Source organism: Tyto alba, unplaced genomic scaffold, assembly GCF_018691265.1.
Source record: "Tyto alba isolate M040663 unplaced genomic scaffold, T.alba_DEE_v4.0 Super-Scaffold_3, whole genome shotgun sequence".
Taxonomy (NCBI): Eukaryota; Metazoa; Chordata; class Aves; order Strigiformes; family Tytonidae; genus Tyto; species Tyto alba.
The window spans coordinates 8,812,042-8,826,089 of NW_024881304.1; positions in this window are offsets into that span (position 1 = coordinate 8,812,042).

Genomic DNA, 14,048 nt, shown 5'->3' on the forward strand with positions numbered 1-14,048 from the left:
GGTTCCCTGGAAATATTGTCACTCCAAAATGGATGCACTCTGTAAACTCTCCATATTTCAGCTTGTGAAACTGCTCATGGAGAATAAAAAGCATGAGTCAAGACAAAGTGAATCTGTTTAAAAATCTGGACAAAACTTTGCACAACAGGGAAATAAACTCCAGTAAACTGAAGGAAAAGATATTACATCCATTACTCAGTTTGCATTTTTTACTCAAGTATAATAAGACTATAAACATTTTCTGTCAACAGCTTACAAAGAAACTTGGTCTGAAAGCGATGCATGGTGAGAACTTGCATCTAAATTGGGTACATCTAAATTAGACTGAATACAGAACATTCCCAAAGGTGGCTTTTGGTTAGAGCTAGTCAAGTAATGCAGAAAAGACTTCACAAATATTGAAAGAAAAAACACCCCCAAACCTCACAGGAGTGTTCCCTCCTTATGTTCATTGTGCAGGCGCATTTGGGGGACAGCATGTTTATTTGGGTTCGCACTTTGTGGGCAAGTGGCCCCCAGTTCCTGCAGAAAACATGCTATTTGGTATTCTCCTCTTAGAGTGCAAAACATGGCCAAGTGTTTTGCTGAACAAGGAAGGACTTATAAATGCCCCAAGTGAGGCCTACAATATTTCAGTTCTCGGCTTCAGTAGGTGGTAGAGATTCTTTAAATTCTCTTCCCCATTTACATTAAGCAAACAAACAGAATTCCCAAACCGCAAAGCCCACAAATTATGTATGTAGCGAGTCTATGTAATCACAAGTTCCCTTTATGGTTACTTTTATCTTCCCTCTCTCTCAAGCTTTCCTCTGCCTATACTGCTACTGGTCTTTATTAAGCCCCACATTCTACAAACATTTATACACATGATTTACTTTATGCTTTTAAGCAGTTGCAGAGAGTTCAATAGGTGTTAAATAGATAATGAACTAGAACACAATAGAACTGCGTATCTGCACAGATCAGACGGAACCAAGTGAAGTTACAGCTGTACAGAAAGTTCAGCACATGGGAAAGAGTTTGCAGGGCCTCAGTTCATAGGATCTACCAGAACTGGCATTTGCGTTTGTACAGCACCTGGCACAAAGGGACTCCAAATCTGACCAGGATCGATCCCTAGATCCCAATGTGCTGTAAGTAATGAACAGCTATAGAGACTATAATTAGGCACCAAACAGCAAGTACTCAAAGTTCACAAAGATTCTAGCACAGGGTATTGCCAATACATCTGCTGACATTTGCATCTATAGATTGTTCATCCAAATACTACCTGTTTTGGGAATGCTAAAAGATTCCCACTGCCCATCAGCTGCTACCTGACCTCTTTAAAATAAACTTGTCTTAATGGGCATGTGCCTGGATCACTAAAGAGACTATCAAATTTGGCACTGAGCTGCAGTGGGAAAGCCAAGTCTGGGTGGTAGTGATTGCTCTACATTCTTACTCTCAGATATCTTATCATTAGGTCAAGGTTGTTGCACAGTGACGTGGGGCAGTGACCCCCCTGCCTGCATGCTGTCTGTCCAGTGGTTAAATCATCATTATTCCAGACTTTTGTCACACACCATTGCACAGAGGTACACTTAATACTAACTAAAGGAAAGGTGAATGACTGAAAGCATTTTGTCAAGGCTTGAGCAGATATTCAGCAGTGACAGCAGCGTGCCAGGCTGAGAGGCCCAGCCAGCAGCTGGCAAGGCGTGTTTTATGTAGCTTTCTGAACACAGACTATGCAAATGTATTCAAAGGATGTTCTAGAGGCAAATTGGTTGGAGCTAAATTTGCCCAGATGCTCTTGAATCTGCTTATTAGAGCCCTTAGCTTGGAAATTAGCTGGAACTGATGAGTCGAACCAGAGATGACTTTAGGATCTTTGCATATTAAGAAAACCACAACCGGATTAAATGTGTGCATGTCTATGCAGCATGAAAATTCAGCTCTCAATGCCTCCTCCTGCTACTCCCAAAATGAGGGCTTCACAACACTTAATCTGTGGAGAGCTCCTGTAGAGGGCTGGGCAACTATTTTGCTTTGAGTTTTTAAATTAAGGAAAATGAAAAAATAGCTTTCTCTTCCATCACAGTTTTTGGTTTTTGTAGCCACATTTCATTTTGCCTGCAGAGGCACTGCTTGGCAGTGAACTCACACCTTCCCTCTAATGTTACATGTTCCATTACCAAAGGTGAGCGAGCAATCAAGACACATATGAAGAACGAGAGAAGTACTTGCTTACTCAGATAATGAAGGTGAAGGATGAAATCACCTCAGTCCTGAGTTAAAAGCAACTTCAGGATCCTGTTAGGGTGGCAAAAATACTGGGAGGCTGTGGGATGTGTTGTGTTGATGACTGGTACTTCTGCTTCCTTGGGCTTCTTGCCCTTATAAAGGCAACTCTTGAAACCTTTCTTTCGCCTGAGCATTGAGTTTAAGAAAGAAACTGTGTTTTGAGCAGGGGCTTAAGCCAGTTATCCAAGACAACTGGTTGAACGATTCTGCTTGGCCACAGGGCGTTTTCACAGATTGAAGGTACATTTGCCCCATTTGTAGCCGCCCCTGCAACCACTCACAGAGCTCCAGGGCAGCAGCTCTGCCATCTCCCTGCCTTGGTCATCCTATGCCAGACATTAACTTGGATCAGCCTTGCCCTTATGGCAGCTACACTGTGTCTGACCCCTGCCTGGGTGTACAAAGGTGGGAAAAGGGTGGGCCGTTTCCTGTGCTTAAACAACTGAGCACTGCTAGCTCAGGGACAATTGAGCCTCTGGTGTTTATACTGTCTTTGTCTGGACACTGTATGGATACAGTCCCAATGCAGTCACTAGGATATTTTCTTGCTGATCTTCATGGTGCTGGCATTTCACCCTTAACATGTATTCTAGGCATCCCCATCTTGAATCAGTATCTCAAGACTCTTCACACTGTATGGCAGTTTTATATGCTTGGATTTATTTTTCAGTACTCGTCTTTTGCTGAGGAAACCAAAATTGGGCAGAGTTTTGTAATGCATGGTCTTCTTGGTGCTCTATAGAAGGTAAATGTCACCTCCCTGTGACACATTAAGTGATCCCTTTGCATAGTCTGCTCAAGTATCCTCAAAGAATTTGACACCAAGGATGTCCCAAGGGATTGGCCTCCCAATGCCACCTTCCAGGATTTGAGCACTCAGCTCAATGTAAAGTTCAAAATATTGCTGAGGCAGACAGAGATATTCAGTATCTTGCACTTCACAGAACCCAGATGCATTTTGCACACACCAGCTATAATGTAAGGAACTCGGGTCAAATCAGAGAATTTCTCTTTTTTCAGCCTCCAGCTTTTCTAATTGTGTTGCAATGACTGGTCTCCAGCTGTGAGGAAATACAGAAAGCTTCTTATTTAGTAAATTTTCAGTAATCCTAAAGAAGCCAATTCTTCCCTCCCCAGAAAGGCACTGTCTGTGTGCCTTTAGAAACATCTTCCTAAATAACACCAGACACTGAAAATACCTTTCCAGCCCCACAGGTTCAGATAGGACTGACATTCAGTCAACATGCTTACCATTTCCTTCTGGATTCTTCCTTGCCTCATTCTTGGTGGTGTATTAGCTCTGCTAACAGGGTGAAGGTCATGTAGAGGTGAGACCATCCTGCACTTGAGATTTTGAGAGGTAGACCTATTTGGATTTTTTGCTTACCTTTGCATTCAATTTGTACATCATCCTGGGACTGCATGCCATTTTTCAGCATGAAAAACATCTGGAAAAAATGCTTAGGAAAAAATACAGATTTAAAATAAAAACAAAAATAAGCCCTAACAAACAAACAAACCCTTGTATTTGTTCCTAGAGCCTAGTGACTAAAAGATGACGGCATAGAAGGTTCCTGGATTTATCCATCCTCAAACTTCCTTTTCTTCCTCAATGGCAATTATACTCCTGAAAAAAAAGTCAGAGCTGGTCAGATATAGCCCTGGCATCTTTCAGTGTATTATTCCTAAAATAAAGAGGCTTTTCCAAGCCTGGTGGTTTCAGATGTTATGATCGAAGTTTATTCATTTGTCCTCTCTTTCCATGGAACTGGCAATGGCTGCTGTTTCTGTATCCAATACCACTGTTATGTCTGTTGCTCTAATCTAGCTACTTATATGGTCTCCACCATTGTAATGTTTGAGCACATCCCAAGAATTAAAAAAAAAAAAAAAGAAAAACCCTAGAACAATAACAAACTCTCTCCTTCTTCCTTCTCAGCATGATCTTAATAAAAGTCTTGAGTTTTTGTGCTTGTATGTTTGTGAGGAACTTACTGAGGAAAATCTGAATTGAAGAAGTGGGTCCTACCTTCAGCTGTGAAAACAGTGCGAAAGGCTGGCATGGGAGAGGCCACAGTGGTGACCTGGGCCACTCCAGGAGTCTGCCAGGACTAGATGTGTTTCCCCTAGTTTTTCTGTTCCTTGGCCCCTGGCTCAGTAGTGCTTTCCATCCACTCAGTAGTGATTCCTGGAATCTGGCAAGTTGTAAAAGTTATGAGGGGCAGAGGGTAGACATGGGGTTTTCTTTTGACAAGGAAAACTAGTATTTCTGCCTGCATATGAGTTGCCCTGATTGGCTGTCAGTGGAGGTGTTGCTGCTGTTTATTCTGACCACATTTGGATCAGGATCAGCATTTCTGTGTGTCTTCTCTGTCTTTGTCTGGGGATTATTGTATACCATTCCTGGGGACACTGAAGTCACCCAAGACAAAATTGATCCTGCAAATTCAGTCTCTGTTTTAGGTAGCTTTCTCTCTACAAGGTTGTGACTAGTTTTTAATGGCTTGTTGGGAGCCTGACCTTATCTGCTCGCCTATTACCCAGTTTTGGTGCTCTGGACCTGAAGTCTGGGGGAAGGAAAGGCTGATGAGCCTTCAGGTCCATCAGTTTTAGGCCTTACCTCTGGGGAAGAAAGTAAATCCTGTGTGCATGAAATGGGCTAGGTCTTGGTGAAAATTTAAGGGCATTAAATCCTACCTGAATAAGAACAAGGTGAAGCTCTTGCCATGTGCTCTGAATCCAAGAGCAGCAAATGGAAGAATTACCAATGTATAAAAATATAAGTAAACGAATGCCAACATTAATTAGGGGAACATGTCCTTCTCACTGACCTCAGCCCGTGTGACTGTACCTCTGCTGTAAAGGACATGAGCCCTTGATTTCTCCTCTGTAACCAGTAGACAGAAACTTCATTTCCAGCTGAGGGATTAAATTGCACGTGAGGAAATGATTGAGTGCATTCTTGACACACCTTTTTTTAGACCTGGATCAATGAAAAGAAGTATCATTATGTCTCATATTTGGGCTGGAAACTAAGCAATTTGCGTACTTGCAGGAATGAGATACAGTTGTCTCAGAAGTTTTTGTTGGCAATAGAACAGGCAGCTGTCAACGCTTCAGTCTAGAAGTAGATGCAGCTCATTAGGACAGTTGGATATCATCAGATTAGCTGGATTTGGAGGTAGGGTGAGACAGGAAAACATATGACAAGAACTGGCATCACAAACCCTCCCCTTTCAGAAATACTACCTCAAAACCAAGGAATGTTGTGGTCGATCATAGCCAATATCAATAGAATCTATCCTAATTTAAGAGCAGACTTGCCAAGTATTTCAGCATGGGTTTCAGTGCCCCTGGTACACATAAAAGTTATGGCATCAGTTCTGGATTAGTTACTGGGACTCCAGTAATGATGTTCCTGGCATAGCACTTCTTGCAAACACGTACTTTGGAGGATTTCCCATACATTTTTTTATTGTCCACTAGAGCTGTGGTGGCAAGCTCTGTGAAATCTATCCAGAAAACTGGAAAAAATCAAAACCAAAGAGGAAAAAAAACCAACGAAACCCAGTCAAAGATGGCAAAGCCTTTCTTGTGTAGGCCTAAAACAAGGTCTGACATCAAAAGGATATGGGTTGACTATATAACGGTCATGGAGGAGGGAGTTTTAGACTTTCTTTCAATGCCTTTAGAAGACTGCCTGAAATATTCTGTTCGGTTCTGGTACCAGAAAGATGCTTGCAGACTGGAAACAATTCCAAGATGAATGGCAAACAAAAGCAACAGCAAAAAATACCTGAGTAGCAGCAGGGACTATTTTTGATGAAAGCTTAAACAGGCTTGGATTGGTGACAGACAGAGGTAGCCAAGGTCCTCAACAGTACTCCATGTGTATTTGAAGAATGTTAACAGCATCAGGCAGATGAAGTGTTTGTCAGCATGCATTGCCATGATTTGGTTTTCTGGTCAAAACCTCTTTGTTCTAAGCACACTTCTTTTTTCAGAGGTTGAGCCTTAGCTTTGCAACCCAATAAACAGGGATACCTTGTGTTTCTTTAGGACTTTTCATCAGATGATCCCAGATGCTTTACAAGGAGCTTCATGTTAACACCCCCTCGCCAAAAAAAAAAAAAAAAAAAGGATTCATTTCTTTCCCCCAAAATGCAGTCAGCTCTGAAGTAAAGCAAAAGAGGACCTGGATTCTCCAGTGGGTGACATCCTTCTCCCTTTACATTATCCCAGAGTCACAAAGGATTTGTTATACACTGTTAGTTCATATCTGAGGACACTGTGAGCAAAGGAAAGAACAGTTCCCCAGTCATTGAGAGTGCACTGCAACAAACAGCACCAGGACTAGAAACTTTAGCAAATTAAAACGTAGGGGAGGAATAAAAGAGACAGAGTTGCAATTTCCTTGAAGTGTATTAGGCTTTATCATTGCAACTCCTGCCTCCATTCTTAATAATTATGAGGATGTACAGACAAGAGTTTGATGTTATTTCTCTGCTGAGCAGCACCTCTGCTTACTTAGTACTGATTTAAGGTTGCTAGAGCAACACCAAAACCACTTCCTGTAGAGCCTAGATGTGCTCTGCAGGCCTCTCAGGCCTACATAGTTAGCAGAAGTTATGAAACTTCATGGAGGAAATACAATGCAAAGTGCTAAGAAGTGTGGAAACCTTAAATGGGGATGTAACTTCAACCACTTCTTAGTCAATGCCACGGGAAAATAGGAGTGTGATGGGTTTATATTTAAAAACCTCTTTATTTTTGAAGCAACTTTTATTCTGTTATTCTGCAACTTTTATTCAAGAGGAGACTGCTTTATAAAGAAAATAAACAACTTTATTTAAATTTTAACAATTCTCTTAAAACGCTATTTCTGTGCACACTGAGCCTGTGTGATGTTTTAAGCCTTATACTTGCATTCACCATTCATTTATCTTTCATTACTGACGAAATCTCAAATGCCAGAGGATGTGCTGGGTGATTTGCAAAATCTTCCAGTGTTGGAAATTTTTCTAATGATGAAATACTTTATTAATTGCTTCCATTTTATCTGATTGCTGGCTATTGTCACATGAATCCTGAGGGCTTTGCAACAAGGAAGATCTGCACTCCTTAAATTATAATTTCTGGGATTATGCTAAAATACTGTGTAAAAACTAGTATTCATTATTATTCAGACAATTCTCTGCTTCAAATATAACTTCTGTAATACTTCAGCCAAGGAAAAACAAGAGGTTCACATCTAGACTGTTTACGAATAAAATCCTCAACTATTTTTGTAGAATTTGATTTACTATTCAGTTGTATTAGTGTGATCCTGGGAAGGAAAGTTGAAGATCTGCTTAACCTGGAATTTCTTTTCCAATACATTTCCTACTGAAGTCTGTGAATTTGAGATTGCTTGAGTAGTGTTCCTGCTAAAAGTGCTCCCAGTGCTTTTGATGTTGAGCTTTTCCTTGTTGGCTGTTTTGTGCCCTTGGCTGTAACAATAATACAGCAACTTCTGCTGACTTCTCCTCACATTGTCAGAACAATTCAGATTTTGGTATTTGCCAAGAGAATCATAGAAACATGGACCATAAGTTTGGGGCTGTGTTTCTGCAAGCACTGGCGACTAAATTTCTCCTGGAATATTGCAGCTAGTTAAAATATCACCTTGCTAGAAAGTATTGGCAGACTAAAGGGAAGAGAAAACATCAGAGAGCTTGAGAGACTCACCCATAACGAAAGATCAGAAGAATGGCTTTTGAACCAAAAGACAAGTGATGATTTTGACATGAGCACAAACATAAAGGTCAGTGTGGATGTTTATACAAAAACATCGGAAAGATCTCATTTGCTTTATAGCTGAGTCAAGGGATGCAGTTACTATACATTTATACCTGATCGAGATACAACTTGCCCAAAAAGATGTATTGTGTAGCTGGGATACAACCAAGCCAGGGGCACACCAGAGTGAGGCTGGGTGTCCTGTAACCACGTCCCCTGGCCCAACAACAGTTGCAGGAAGGTGTTGGACTGATGGTATGACATCAGTGCAAAGAAAATGCACTTTGACTATTAGAAGACAAATTCCAGCAGTGTGACCTGTTAGGCTGGGAAGCAGGTACCCACAACAGACCCACTCCTAACAGCTGGGGTACGTTTAACACTAGGTTGTGCAAAATATTAGAGACTATGCAGTATGCAGCAGCCCAGCACCAGCAGGGAGGCAGCTAGCTTGTGGGATGCTGGGGATCTGCAGAGATCTCCATGGGTCTTAGGCTTCTCTTCCATCTCTGATTTCTGCCCTGCCAATGTTTGAGTGCATTACTGTCTTGTCATGTGATTTGTTTTATAACCCAGAGGGGACAGCTGAATTCCTTCTACAGCAACAGTATTTTTTGTGATGCCAATGCCATGACCTTTATTCATGAAAAACAAAGTACAAATGGGGAAAGCAGGGTGGAGCTCTGTCAGAAATGTGATGTAAACAGCTACAAAGATGTGGCTGTGCTCCTCCAAAGCCGCTTCCCACCAGGTAAGAATCAGAGCAACAGGCATTGCAAACACAGCAGAGATCCTATCAGATATCTTGTTAAACTAATTGCCTATGCCTAAAAGCAAGGTCTAATAAAAATTGCCAAATTGAACTTTCAGTCAGATTAGACAACATCAACAACAATGGCTTCCAAAGAATTTAATGGAAACAAATTCCCATTCCAGGTATCTGCTGACATTTTAAAAAAGCCAGCCTCTTTTCTAACATTCATGAAAGTAACATGAACAATTCAGCAAGAGAATAGTTCCTGTTTTGTTGTGGAAACAGTCTCTGCAGTACCCTTGAAAATTCATCCTGGAGCAAGTTTGAAATAATTCATGCTTTTGCTCTTACAAAAATATCTTCATGTTTGGAGCAAACAGCTGTCATGCTGGTGGAGAACAGCAGAAATATGACCTGGATTCAAACCTGTATCTTACTGGGAGAACTGGGAGCTTAGTGTCCTGGTAGGGAAGTGAAATCTAGGCAGCAACATTTGCAAGGCTGCCAAGAGCTCCAGGGTGGCATGAATTCAGCTTGAGGGGAAACCTGAGTTTAAGTCCGGTGGGGTGGGCATGTGGCAGTGTCCGCTGCTCCGGCTGGAGGTGGTGCCTGTGCCCAGAGCTCCAGGGGGCCAGGGGATGTGCCTCTATAAACACCAAACCCCCCTCCACATGGCTTTGCAGGACCTCCGGGGGAACTGGATGGAAAAGCTCCCAGGGGTCCACCCCATCCTCCACTGTGTGCCTCTGCTCGGTGATTTATTCAGCTCTGTCATCGGGTAACCCCACGGCCTCTCTGCTCCAGACGACACCCGGTCACTGCTACAACCAGCCCGGCCACGCAGCTCCTCTGCCAGCTCCCCCAGCCACGCCACCCATGTCCCCCCAGCACTCGCTGTGGGGCAACATGGACCAAGGGTGTCTTTGTGAGTGCTGAGGGCATCCCAAATCTGCTTCCGCTGCTGCACTGGGATGTCGCTGGGATGTGCTTTCCAAAGAAATGTGGGAGCCTGCGGGCAAGTTTTCACACTTCTCTCCATGTACTTAATGAGCCCGACAGGCAAATGTGCAGGAGTAAAAATAAGAAAACTTCAGGTCTCTGGCTGACACAGACAGCAACAGAAAATTGCTCAGTGCTACAGGCAGTCTGGGACCAACCGTGCACAAAATATTAACCATTTGTGGTCCATTTAACAATCATCAAGTGATAATATTGGGCTTTGATACAAATCAGAGCTGACTAGCATTGGCCAAACAGACCAAGAGGCACAAATCTGGATTTCTTGTGCTTCGTGCTGAGCCTATTCCACCCCCTCCCTTCTCCGTGTTCTGTGTAGAGACAATAAAGCGTGATTGCTCTAGCTGGGAGAGACAGGTAGCAGCTGCTCTCTGTGACAATGCAACACCAAGTTGGTATTGCCTGCTGGGCAGGGTAAGGCTACCTGGACCCAGCCCACGCTTCGCTTTCTTGACTCACTGGACCAGCAGCGGGTACCTGGCAGGAAAAACATGCCCGTTACGGGTGGGCAGTCCTAGCAGAATGCATAGTTGCCAGACTGGAAGGATCCCAGTCTGATCTCTCCTGTGTTGGTGAATCTCAGTGAGGCAAACATCCCCATCATATACTGGTTTGCATTGTGTTTAATGTAATAGCTGCAGGGCCAAGTGTGACAAAGGGGCTCCTGCGCACCACACAAACCTGAGCCCGAGGTAACTGAGAGTCCTGGATAGCTCCAGGGAGATGTTACAAGCTCACATATTGCTTTACATTAATGCAGCTTGGTGATTACCTGATACTTCGCTTAGATGGGCATTTTAAATGAACTGTTAGCAAATTTTATTAATTGCATGTGAAAATCAGACATCTTTTTTTTAAGGACCAGTAAATAACTCACAGCTTTCAGAAAGCAAGGTAGTTCTAAAACCAGTAAGGAGCCAAACATGAAGTGGTGGCTGCTCCTGAATCCTGGGTTGTGTCCATCAGTCCTGTCAAGTCTCCTTATTTCTGTCTAGGCTTATACAGAGGAGAGACCTGATGAACATATGCTGGGCCTTCAGGATGAAGGCTGGGAACACAACGTGTATGTGTGTACATGGGTCAGGCAGGGTGAGGCTGCCAGTACATGAGGTTTTGGGCATTTTTGTCTCCTTAGCATTTGTGTTTGCTTGTTCTGGAGCCGTGTGGCTCCCAGGGATGTGCTGCCTTGCAGCTCTGTCCCTCGCCACCAATCCTTTCTGCCATAGGCCCCATGCCAAAGGCTTGAAAAATCTCAAAGAAACACCCGTTTCTCCAGCTTCTCTTCTTCCTAAATGGGTCAGTCTTCCAGGAAGTGGGGAGGAAACACCTTGTAAAAATACTGTTGTCAAGGCCACCTTTAAACAATACAGCAGATACACATACCATTAACATATAGGTACAGGCAAGAGAACTCCCTAAAATTCTGCCTTTCCTCATAATGACACCAAAAGAGTCACCCTAACCTTGGGACAAGTCAGGAGCTCCCTGCCCAGGAAGCACCCGGGTAAACTTTCCAAAACCTGTATTTGCCTAAGTTGAGAGTCAGGTATCCCGAAAGACAAGTGCAGGGATGCCGCAGTGAATATTGCTGAATTTATTTTAGGCAGCGGAGATTCTGGCTGAAAGATCACTTGAGAGCATGCCAAAGGCCCAGAAAAGGTAACTGCTTAGGGAGGTTCAAGGTCACCCAAGCCCACAAGCCTCTGGCCTCTCCTCAGTGACACTGCTGCCCTACGGAGTGACACGCTGCCACAGAGGTGAAAGCTGAGGCATCCTCCTCAGAGCATGTGAGCAATGCTTGAAGTGTTTGTGCCCAGGCTGTGCCAGAGGATGGTGGGCATGGGCATGCCAGGAGCCCTCTGAGCCACCCGAAGTGGGTAGTACAGTGGATGCTGCTACATTGCTCTGCTGGTGAACAGCGAAGCTCCCAAAGCCGGCTCTGCCTCCCCTGCCACCAGATGCAAGCAATTTGTTTTGCATTTGGACTGGTAGTCTGGAAAACCGAAGCGCTGTGTTTTTAAGTTTATATTACATGTTTGCTTTCCAGTTTTGTTAATTAAAATCATGTAACTGGATGAGCAGTTACTGGATAGCTTGCAGGGTTTATTTGAAATTTTCTGTTTTTTCTGGATGCTCAAGCATTTGATGCCCTTTCTTTCTCTACTTACAGTGCATTAATTCACCTAACTGGAAATTCTATCTGCCTGAACTGGTAGAAGCATGCATTTGGGAATGGTTTTGTTTCTTACGGTATTTTTTCTTAGTGTTTGCCTACACCTGCCAATGTAATTTGTCAGAATAAACTAGGTACTTTAAAATAATTTTTTATACACTCCTCATAAGTGTTTTGCCATCACATTGACAGGGAAGGGAGCAGAGGGACCCATAAGCAAATAAAAAGAAATGTGAGCATGTATGAATTCACTCGAGTGATCGCTCTTCTTCCTCGTCGGTGAGTTTAATCCATTGGCTCGTCTGAATCAGTCACGTAAGTCGAGAGGGTTCGGCTGCATCAGTGAGCTCACCACCATAAATTTCTGGACTATTTTCCACTGTGATGCCCGCTGTCACCTGAGATGTGGCCAGGCCGAGCCTGCCCAGCTTGGTGACCAGCTCCAAGTGGAAATGGAAGTGGCTCTGCATGGCAGCCTCAGACCCCACTGACCTTTTGCTGCTTTCAGTGAGCCTGCCACAACTTCTTCCCCATCTCCTAGCCTACATCCTCTATGGCTTCCCAGCTTTCATACCACCTTTGCAGTGCCCGTGTAACCATCTCAGGTTTGCAGGAGGTGTTCTGCTTGTGAGGCCAAGGAAATCTCTCTGCAGGCCACATAGCAGCAGAATATTAACTGCAGGATGGTGGGTATGTTATTAGCAGGGAAAGAGGCATGTTCAAAATATGCATCATCTCCAAGCACACCTTGTGCTACTGGAGTAGCACTAACAGAGGACTTACTCCACTGAGGGAATGTCACTTCAGCTGCCCAGATTTTAAACTTTCAGGACTGAAAATGTTAAGCGTGGACATGTGCAAGGCCATGCCAACATAAGCAGGATTTACTTTGGTTTGCAGACAAAGCTCTGAGTAGCTCAGCAAAGCACATACGTGCTTCTTTCATGCAAGAGTGAATATTACCTTAACTCATCAATGCCTTTCTATGCAAATCTCAAACTGTTCTGCATTGTGTCAGATAATGACTCCAGAATTAGATCCAACAAGATAACATTTTTTTTTGCAGCAAGTACATTCAGAGGCTTAGCCTTTTCAGGGCTTGTATCTTGGTTATTAATAGTATCGTTTGCCTTCTTTTGGAAAATTGAATTCATGTGATAAAGAGGAACTTTATGTATCAAATTCTGAAGCAGAAGTTATGGTATGAGTATTTTGTAAAATACAGAAGTGGAAAATGCAGGTTATATGGTAGAAAATTATTTTCTTTTGTATCCTTTTGCAAATTTTATATGATTGAGCCATCAAAGAACAGTGTCAACATTAAAAAAAAATCCATTACATGTTGATCTTCTCCCATTTTTGGCAAATTGAGGCAGGCACTGCAAGATTTGATAAGAACTGTTATGTAATAGTTCAGGAAAAAAAATATTAAAAGAGATAAGTTACCATACATCTAGTACTAGGTAAGCAGATTAAAAACTGCAAAGTGCAATAACTGGATTTACTAACGCCACATAAAATAAAAAGATGAGCACAAATTTGGATTTTTGCACAGGGCAAGTGCTGCAGAATTTTCCTCAGGGAACAATCCTCTGTTGGCAAAGTGTGGTCAAACAGAACAAACAAATCTTTTTTGTCTTTAATTGTTGTGATTCTGTTTAAAATTTATAAGATGTCAATTTTAGCATGTGGAATGCAATTGTGAAAGAAAATGGGTTTCCTGAATTTTCAGTGATTGACTAAAATCCACACACATACTGGTTATTTTAATTTAAGGAAAAAGGATTTTGTTTCTTTATCCTGTTACATAACACTGGATCTATTCTCCCTTGAACACACAAGTATGTTTATCATTAATCTTAAAGGGAAACAGTCGTCCTTCAAAATCCTTCATGAATTTTTATCTAGTTTTTCTTAAAGTTTGATCCCAAATGACTGATTATGAATTGAAGATAAAAGCACATTGTTTATTTTTTTAATTAGATTACATTAACCTCATTTATGCATAGTTCTTTTACTGTTCTTCCCAATAGCAACAGT